Below are 10,861 nucleotides of genomic sequence, written 5' to 3' on the forward strand. Positions count from 1 at the left end.
ACCAGTTAGTAAGCTTGATCAATATCTGAAAAATGTACAGTCATTATTGTATTGTATTTATGTATTTATTTTAGTCTCTAGATCTTGCATTCAAGAAATTCATACAAAACCTTAAAAAAAAAATTCTGAAATATGAAATCCAATAATAAGACTATAAATTGGCACTCTTAAAAGAGGAATTTAGCTTTTGATATCTTTTGCATATAAAGATTTTGCATATAAATTAGCTTATTTGCTTATGATTTTATGATGATTGTCTACTCACTTTTGAAATTACTGGCTGCTGAATTTGATTGACGATTGGTGGCCATTTTTGTTGTTTTGTCCAAGTGTCAAGCGGTTGTCAAAATCAAACAATTTTGGAGTTTTAATGGTTTTTATTATCACTGAAATATGGCATGCAACCTCAAATTGTCCTGTTGTCAAGACAGCAAGTTTTGTTAAGGTGGAACTTTGCATTCAGAAGATAAAGGTAAATTAGTCAGTTTAAGCCACACCCAGAATCTTAAAAATTGCAAATATGGATATTTTTGCAATGTGTTTCATTCGGCACCCATGTTATTCAAAGGCTCTGGGGGATTTAGAGGTTTTTTTCCCCCAACTTTTTTTCACCTCTGACTGTGTGTAAATAATGTGATGCGATGTGTAAAAGAATGGCATAAATATAGATGGCATAAATGCTTTGTAGAAAATCACTTTTCTGCTATTAATACGATGTGCAACTTCCAAAAGTGCACATGCACAAAATGTCAAAAGGCTATTTTCACACATTGCCAACAGTGAAGTTGTTATGTTTGTACTAATGCTATATTTGCATGGCTCGCAGCTTCTACCATGACAGAGATTTTCTGTCAGACTTATGGAAATCATGTGTTTCTGTGCTCTTTTTGAATCCCCCCCTCAGACTGAAACCGAAGAGATTCGGTCACCCTGAAATATGTGTATTAAATAAAATATACAACCTTTTTTACTGTATACAAGCTAACATTTTGTAATATTATGCTCTCATTTTGCCTCTGGAGTTCAAAAGGAGAATTATTTTTTAGCAGAAGAAAACTTCTTAACAGCTCTATTCAATATCTATGTTGTAATTTCAATTGTAATTTCATCCACGTTTTATCATGTTCCCAGAAAGCATAAGACACACACACAAGAATCAATGACGCTCACCACCATACATGAACAGTGAGTAAATCTGGATTAATGTGGGAAAGGCAAATCAAAGATCATTAGATGATTTAGGGAAAAGTTAGAAACCCACATGTGGCATTGTTCCTAAAGTCTTCATTTGAACATTCAAATTATTCCTTTCTGATTCCAAGGATTAGATAATGGAAAACAAATGACAATGGTATGTTTTTTTAAGTCTCTCACCATGGCTGCGCAGGGTTTGACACTTCTCATTTGCATAATCCCCCAAAAAAATCACAATTTTAAAAATATAAAAAATTAAAAAATAAAACTCCCATTTAAAATGCACATCCATAATGCTAATCATTTAAAATTATATTTGATTACCATATTATCACAAATTTGGGTTACACTTTGTTTTCGATGGTCTACTTTAGACATTGTACTAACTATAGGTAACTTTGCAAGTATATGTCAACTAACTCTCATTAGAGTATACGTAGTGTTAGTGTTCGGGTTAGACTTGGAAAGTTACTTATTGTAACATGTATGTTCTGTTCCTGTTTTGCCTGTGTTCCCATTGCTAGTTTATTTATTAGAGTTTGCACATGTTCCTACAGTAAGTTACACTAGTCATCCTCCATCTATTTAAGCCCTGTGTTTCCTCAGTTCCTTGGTCCAGTATTGTTTGTATCTTAGTGGTTGTTTAAAAGTTTATTTTCTGTGTGTTCTGTTCGGATTAGGTCACCTTTATTTATATAGTCATTAAAGTCTCACCAATAACTTTATTAATTAAAGACTATTTTTGTTCTTACTTTGCCGTTGTGCGTAGTTCTCTACAACCTACCGTTAAACTCATAAGTAGAATGTCTGTTGAGGAGCATCAAAGAAATGTCTACTAATAGTCTAATAAGAGTTGTTTACTCTTATAGTAAGTAGAATTTCTAAAGTGGACCATCGAAATAAAGGTTTACCCAAATTTTTCTTCTTTTATAATTAGCTGTCTATAATTTTTACTGTTACAATTGTTTTTAATCTAAATATAAAAAGAAACACCCTTTTGGCTATTGAAAATATATCAGTTTAACTCAAATGTGACCCTGGATCACGTCACCAGTCTCGAGTCGCACGGGTTTATGTGTGGCAATAGCCAACAATACATTGAATGGGTCAAAATTATCGATTTTTTTTTATGCCAAAAATCATGAGGATATTAAGTAAAGATCATGTTCCATGAAGATATTTTGTAAATTTCCTACCGTAAATATATAAAACATGTATTTCTGTGAGTGAATGCAGCACAATCGCCAACATAAATGAACAACTTTAAAGGAGATTTTCTCAATGTTCTGATTTTTTTGTACCCTCAGATTCCAGATTTTCGGTCAAATATTGTCCTATCCTAACAAGCCATACAATGGAAAGCTTATTTATTCAGCTTTCAGATAATGTATAAATCTCAATTTCAAAAAATTGACTCATATGTGACTGGTTTTGTAGTCCAGGGTCACAAATGAGCAATATTATTTGAATAAAGAGTCATTGATCATCAAATCATCAAAAGCTGAACAAGATCATTCGAGAGACTCATTAAAACAATTGGATCTTCCCTTCACTATTTGTCTCTAAACTGTCTGGGAGTCTCTAGTAATCCTAACAACCTTGATTAGTTGGTTCAGGTGTGTCTTATTAGGCTCTGAGCTAGTGTGCATCTGAAAGATTAGGCAGCTCTTATCACGCAAAGACTGTGCAAGCGTTTGCGCACTAAAGTAGGCTACCTCACAGAACTGATTTCAGATAGACTACTGAGACAGCGCCAGCGTAACGGTTTAATTACCACCATGTGTCCTGGCATCGCAGACCACATCTCTACCTGGCTCCACCAACTATGAAAATCAAAGTTAATATTAATAATAATAATAAACAGCATACAACATTAGGGTGAGTTTTCATTTGTGCGTGTACTGGCCCTTTAAGGATTTCTTGAGTCTTACATTTCCCTTCTGTAACAGCAGGCCAAGTCAAATCCTGTGTTTACACTATGTGCTATAAGCCAATCAGCTGATTTCTTAAGATCTTGTTAGATGGGAGTGATTGACATGTTTCTGTAAAACTAAGTCTGAAGGATTAAACTTCATGACCTCACATCATTGACAATGTTACAAGTCCAGGTAATACACTTTTCGATAGTCCACTTTAGACATACAACAGCCTACTAACTATAAGTAACTTTGCAACTACACATCAATTAACACTCATTAACTTTCATTAGAGTATTAGTAGGCTAGACTTAAGTTAGGTTAGGTGTTAGGGTCCGGGTTAGTAGAATATGTTATGTTATGTTATGTTATGTTATGTTATGTTATGTTATGTTATGTTATGTTATGTTATGTTATGTTATGTTATGTTATGTTATGTTATGTTATGTTATAGTTGCAAAGTTATAGGCTATAGTCAGACAAATGTCTGTCAGGGAGCATCAAAATAAAATGTTTGTAGAACTGACATATCTGTTTTTTTCCCGATTTAATTTACGATATATCCCATGAATGATTCACTGGAATGCATGAAGAATCGCATTTTTCCCCCTAAATCCTCACGTCTCTTTCCAGGTTCGTTTTCACAAGGACTCTTTTCAGGCATATAGCCTATACCAATTTATTGACCTGTCAAAATGACTGAAATCCCTTTGAAATATTTATTCAATGTTTATTGGTAGAAAGGTGAGTAATAATGTAATCTCATTGTAAGCTACTCAGTTTTTGAATATGCTAATTGCGTTCATAGAGCGAACCTTTCGCCGATTGTTTAAGGGAAGTTACTCACGTTATTCGCTCAAAGCGTAAAAGGTGTGGGGAAAAGACGGATACCCAGTCAAAGCCACTTGAAGACAAGCCTGTGACCTTAGCCGGAAAAAAATGTAATGCCTGGTAATACAAGAGGCCATCTTTTTAATGGATGTCAGGAGGCTTCACTGCGCTGAATAAACTGCTTTTGTGAGGAAATAGCTCATCATTTAATGAATCGATAGATATGTTTGACCTTTAATGTTAATTTTAAATGTTTACACCAAAAAAAAAAAAAAAAAAAAATCTGTTTTAGAAAAGTCATGGACAATTGTGTGGTGTGATTCAGTTTACTGCACTTCTCATTAATTTATATGGCATCCGCAAATAGTCAATGATTGTCTGTCGCACACCTCTGAATGAAATTTAATGACTTCAAGGCTGTAATGTGATTGGTTATCAAGGCACACATGATCCAAGTTAGTCGTTACACTTTCTCCAGTGGTTGAGCTTGAGCCACGGACTCTCGTATCTTCCAGTGTATAGACCAAGCGGCAACATTCTGATCTGAAAAATGAAGCCTACCCGGAAGTGCGAAAAACTGCAATACATCGAAAATCCGCTAGGGGAAGGTCCCAAAAGGGAGCAAATGTCCATAGCCCCCATGTTAAAATGTCCGTTTTCACAGCATGAATTCATGTTTTTACAGGTTGGTCCCATGGACTTTTATTGCATTTTTCGATAGGTTCCGAGTGCCTGACAACTGTGAGGGGGGTGATTTTTTTTCTAACTCGTTAGTTTAGATCGTATTTAGATATAAAATGTATGACAATAAGGGCGTGGTTAACTTTGATTGACAGCTTGATTGACAGCTGACAAGGCAGCGCCACAGAGAATGACAACATAAGAAGAGCCATTTTTTAATACAGTTGACATATAATACTACTGTTTCTGTATCATGAAATGTAGTTTTAAGAGTTTTTCAGGCGAGAATGTAGTTGTTTAAAGCTCAAATCTGTGGTTTATTTAAAGATTTATGAAAATTTTATCCAGTTGATCCAGCGATGACCGGGCGCTCGGCGTTCATGTACCCCGCCTGGGGCAGCCTTTCCTCGGCTAGGTTTGCTGCCAATGCCGCGGACTCTGGCGTCTCTGTAGTGGTTAAACATGAGATATATTCGTCTTGTGTATATCTAATGGGTAATTTTTGGTCTCGTCAATCTATATTTTTTTCCCTGGGCAATCGTTTTGGCTGAGGGGAAGTTTCATAACTTTATAAGCTATTTAACTTTACCGATGTATGGTTAGACTCGCGCTGACTTTGTAAGTTTTGTACTGAATTGTTTGCTTTATTTGTATAGCTTCTTATACCTTTTACTTATAGCCTACTTTTATAATGGCTAATATTGATAAAATTGAAATTTAACAAAAAGAGACTGGGTTGAGTTTTGTCATTTTAAATTTTAATACAACGAAGATGATATGTAATGTTGTTTACTGCAAAATCTGTTGTTTAGTACAAATGCACATATTGCCTGGATCATAAAATGTTTAATATTTTTATATTATATTTAAAATGAAAAGAGGCAGGTTTGTGTTTTATATATATAGGCTATATATTTTTCATAAATAGGCAAACATTATGTGCAGTGAATATAATCAATACGCGTTGCCTGAACCACATTTGTGTGGCTATAATGTTTAAGATTTCTTTAAATGAAAACGAAAAGAGTTAGTATGGTGTTTTATAACATATTTCGTTGCCTAAAATATACACAGAGATAACTGGAGTAGCAGAGCGAGCTGAGTGACGTGCGCTGCGTTAGAAGGTGGGCGGGGTTAGGATTTCCCAAGATTTTCCAAGATGGCGCCGCCCATACCCCCCATAAACGGCTTCAAACCCGTTCTTCAGAAAGTCTTTTACTGTCTATGATATTCACAACAGCGCCATCTTTGACAGCGAGGCTGTGAGGGACAGACGTGCATCTCTTCAATGAGCTGTACTGTTATTTAATGTGTTTTTCTTTTTTTGGGATTGTTCTGCTCATGAAACACTGGAAAAATATCTTTCCAAGAAATTTCAGTTGACAAAAAACTCCCGACAATATAAACCGTGGACAAGTGTAATTTAGGAGATTTATACAGCTTTACAGCGGATGCCATTGGAAACACAGCAAGTCTATGCCTCACAGCCTCACTTTCACACCTGTCATGGCGCTGCTCTGAATAAGGTCTATTAGGAGATGTGTGTTCCTCCCCAGCTAACAGGGACGTTCCTATAACCAAAACTAAACGTTTGGAAAATGTTTTTAGAACAAAAATTTGTTAGCTGGGTCATCTCTCAGTCTCTTCTGTTATGAGTGTAAATATCATTGTTCTACACAACAAGGACGATAACGAGATAGCCTAAATCATTTTAAATATAAAAGCACGTCTACGAGTATATCGATAATGACAGAGAGGAACGATATCACTGGAATCACAATCAAAATCCATCGTGTTTAAAGAGCTCAAGCATTTAAAGTGGCAGACGACAAACTTATAATAAATAAACTTATGGCAGCTTATAAACAGAGCGTTATCGTCCGCTGGTGTGGACACTAATATTGTTAACTTCATTATAGTTAACTCTTGGTGTGAATTGGGCTTAAATGTGACTGTCCTCTGAAACAACAAATGAAGTTTGAATTCTTGGAAAGTCAAATGTTATGGCTTGGCTGCACTTTTTTTTTTAGTGTTTGTTTGATTTTTTTGTGAAAAATAACATGAAAGAAAATGAAACTGTACGACACATGTAGGCTAAACACACAAGTTTACTATCTAGATTGGGACATTGCATAGATTTATATTGCTTTTATGTAGCCTACATATTGTTATTTATACTGTAACTTAACCCTAACCCACATCACCGGAGGGTGACTAAACTGTGAATGACCAGTAGATGGAAGTGTTGTGGTATTTTTTGAGTATCTTGGTATTTTAATGAACAGATAGGGGGCAGTGCAGCCTGTACAACCTTCAACATCAGGATCATCCTGTCATCATTTCCTCTCATTCAGTAATGCACTGGATACTTGACAACAGATATGCCATAAAAATACACAGAAATAGAATTGTAATTTTTTTTTAAAGAAGAAAGAAATACATACAGCCTGATTTAATATTGATGATGAGAGATTTAGAACAGGGAGTCTTAAAACTAGTTTTCTAACTTTGGTGTAAAGCATTTGACAAGGATCACATGGTTCAGTGCAAAATGAAACCGTCCGCCCAAAACAATCATTCTTCTGTTCAGTTTTTGATTACATCAAGGATGTCTTATTCCATTATGACCTCTTCTGCTCTTTATGAATGACTCTTAATCAACACACACACACACACACACATACACACTAACAGCCTCCTGTGACGGGACACTTGCTTTGAGTTACTGCGGTGTTACAAGCCCTTTCTGTAGCAATGCTAGTAAATATCACTGGCAGATTAAATTACATTAAATGACACTTTTATTTGTTTACTCAGGTGCTAAAAGTCACAACAAACATGTGAGGAATACGTTTTATATCTGTTTGCCATTACATTGATATATAGTATGATTGATATATAGGCCAAGCTTTTCCTTAAAATCTGCTCTTTCTTACAGGTATGATTGATCTTTAGAGTAACTTCCATCAAAAAACATCAATAATTTAGTTTATTTATAACAGTTTAGAGTGTTTTATCATGTGCAACACACACTTTAGCAGGATCATGACTCTCATTAAACACCTGTACTGATGTTTAGACTATGAGCATTAATACACAGATATAGGAATCCTGAATGGCATTATAATGCAATTAAATAATTACGTAAGAGTCTGATTATATATCAGAATCTCAGTAGTTTGATGTTTCCTAGACCCTATTAGAAGCCATAGACACGCATACACACACATTTCTATAAACAGTGAGTGTGTGAGAGAGACTCTAGAGATTTGATCAAGTAGGTTCTCTAAGGTTCTCAGGACACAGATAAATGTGTGTAATGCAGCCGCTTCATTTAGGTCTGTCCTGGACCTTTCAGATAAGGCCATTCTTCAGGCCGCCGTCCATTAGCACCACACACTCGCATCCATTAGGCTGCCAAACTCACAGCAAGACTCATTTAAAGGGCCAGTGTACAGCTTATCTCGGCTAGGGATCAAACTCAGACACATTTATGTATAGATTTATTGTACATTATTAAGTGTTAATTTCATTTATAACAATATATGTTATAAGTGAGAAGGGCAGGGGAAGATTTGCAGTGAATAACTGGATAGGCCTAGCATGACTACTATTATAATACTTTTATGGTGGTTTTTTGATAGATGTGGTCAATGAACATTCTTTAAATTATCATTTTGCATTTTGAACGACTTTAGGCTGTGCAAATAATGACAGAACATTTATTTTGGGGTTATTAAGGGCAAATGGGGTAATAATAAAGCAGATGTGTACTTTAGTTATTGCTACTACAGTAAAATCATAAATAAATAATATATAGGATTTTTTTTTTACTTCTTAGTGTGAGTTTTCACTTTGTTTAAGTTAATTTTTGTAGATAATACACAGTTATTATACCTAATAAAGTGCTGCAGGGATGATGTAGTCTACTTTTTAGTCCAAAACATGGAAATGATTTCCGACACTTACAATCCAATCTTCCTGAAATCAGTGTGTTTTTTAATGTGTTTTTGATTAAATGCTTGAAATAAGGTGTGTGGTGAACACAAGCTTAAGATATTTTAATTTTATTCAATGACATAAAATACTTCAGTGATTTTTTTTAAGGCTTTTACTTGTTCTAGAAGTATTTAAATGGGAAAGAGATTGTCGGGGACAAAGTTGTTGATTTACTGAAGATTATCATGACGAAAAAAACGTGTAAGAATCATAAACTTTTGAGAGCTTATTTTTTTTACGGTTATGTTCTGATATATTGGCTTTTATTTTGACATCTCTGCTCAGTTTAGTTTCCGTTTCCTTGTTTTCCCTCATTTGTTTCTATAGGTACTAGTGTTGCACGATGTATCGATACTTCAAAAGTATCGCGATACTCGGAAATTAAAAACGTCACGATACCTAAATTTATCAGTATCGATACTTAAAAAAAAAAGCCTCCCTATGGACGTCTGTGTTTTTTTTCCTGACGCACGCAGCAAAGAACCTGCTGCTGTCAGTGTCATGTGACAAAACACTACAGAGATGGCTGCATGTGCGAGCATAATCGTTTATATACTGTCTATGAGCACAAGTGGTCCACGACTCGTAGAAAAAGATGACGCGAGGAGGAGTGACATATGGAAGTAAGTTGCCTACCTTGCTCTGTTGCACGGTGCACCGATACTTCAAAAGAAAACCGGAAATGAAATACTTTACGATTCCTTAATTTATTAGTAGGCTATCGCTTCTAAGAATGACCGCGTTCCAGATTTGTAAAGGCCTGACACACACTGGCTGCGTGTCGTGTCCGTTTTTATTTCGGCTCCCATGATGTTAACTGCCTGCGTGACACACGCGTCTGGGTGCAGCTCGAGACGCGCGGAAAACGCGTGCATTCTAGAAATCTATTTTTCACGCGACACGCACACGTGTTGGAAGCGTTTCCAGGCAAAATAGAATAGGAAAAGATGTTTCTATGTCATTTTGACACGAATACATATTAATCAATGACATTTTGATGTTTGAAAGATTTGACAAATACAATATAAAATGTAATTTAAAACATATGATCGATTTTCAAATATTGCACCTCTCAATACTGAACGAATTATTCTGTAGCCTATTTTGCAGTCAACACTGCCGACGTTGTCTTTGCTGCTATATATATTTATGTTTAACATGAAGTATAGGCCTTCCACAACTCTCTCCCCACGTCAAATATATCACCAATAAGGCTTATCATACCAATATTAAACATTGTTTAATATAATCGCTGTTCATATTTTTATTCAAAGTTCAGAATCAAGATAAAGCTCTTGTGTTTCTTATGATAAATGAGATAATGCTGCTAAATGTATATATTTTTTTACCTTGAATGTCATTGCTCTAATTTATTTTTTATATTTTGATATTTCATATTTTGTTCAAATGTTTAATATATCTGCTGTTCATATGTTCATTAATTAGTGTGTTATATGATTAAATGTTGTCCCGGTTTTAAAATAAAGCACAGCAATGATATTTGAGAGTGTTTCTCCCTTTTCAGGAAAAGTATCGAAAAAGTATCGAAATCGCAATACTTGACTTGGTATCGGTATCGAAACAATAATTTTGGTATCGTGACAACACTAATAGGTACTCATGATTATCACCTGTGTCTCATTTAGTTCCTTGTTTGCGCTTATATATACACTGTATAGCCCTGTGTTTTCCTTTGTGTTTGTAGGTTATTGTTGACACATAGCATATGGTTTCTGTTCCTTGTTTCTAGAGGTTTCGATTGCAATAAAAACTGTTTATCGAAAACTCCTTGTCTCTCCTGTGCATGTCTTTACAGTTTTCTGCAATAATAGAAAAGCCACTGGAAAAATCCTAGTGGGTTTTAGTCGAGGAAACTTCATTTTTTTAAAAGGTTGTGGCCTTTCATATTTTAAGTACAATCAACTTGGATGTTTAAGTCATTTCAACTTAAATTACATTCAACTGACTTTAAAAAAATGAAAACAAGTTGAAAATTGCTTAACTTATTTTTGACAAGTTAATGTAAAAACACATGTTGTCATAACTTATTGATCATATTTGTTTTGTTTTTTTACAGTGTGATGCTCACTTGTGGGTTGACCTACAAAAAAACCCTAATTACTGCAGCGCTTTATAACAATGATACTCTGCAAGTTTCCATGTCGTTATTGACATTAACAATTTTTTTGCATTATATATTTTAGTGATTTTTAACAAGCCAGTCCTTGACAAATATTAGC

The sequence above is a fragment of the Scardinius erythrophthalmus genome (assembly GCF_964197995.2).
Source record: "Scardinius erythrophthalmus genome assembly, chromosome: 1".
Classification (NCBI taxonomy): Eukaryota; Metazoa; Chordata; class Actinopteri; order Cypriniformes; family Leuciscidae; genus Scardinius; species Scardinius erythrophthalmus.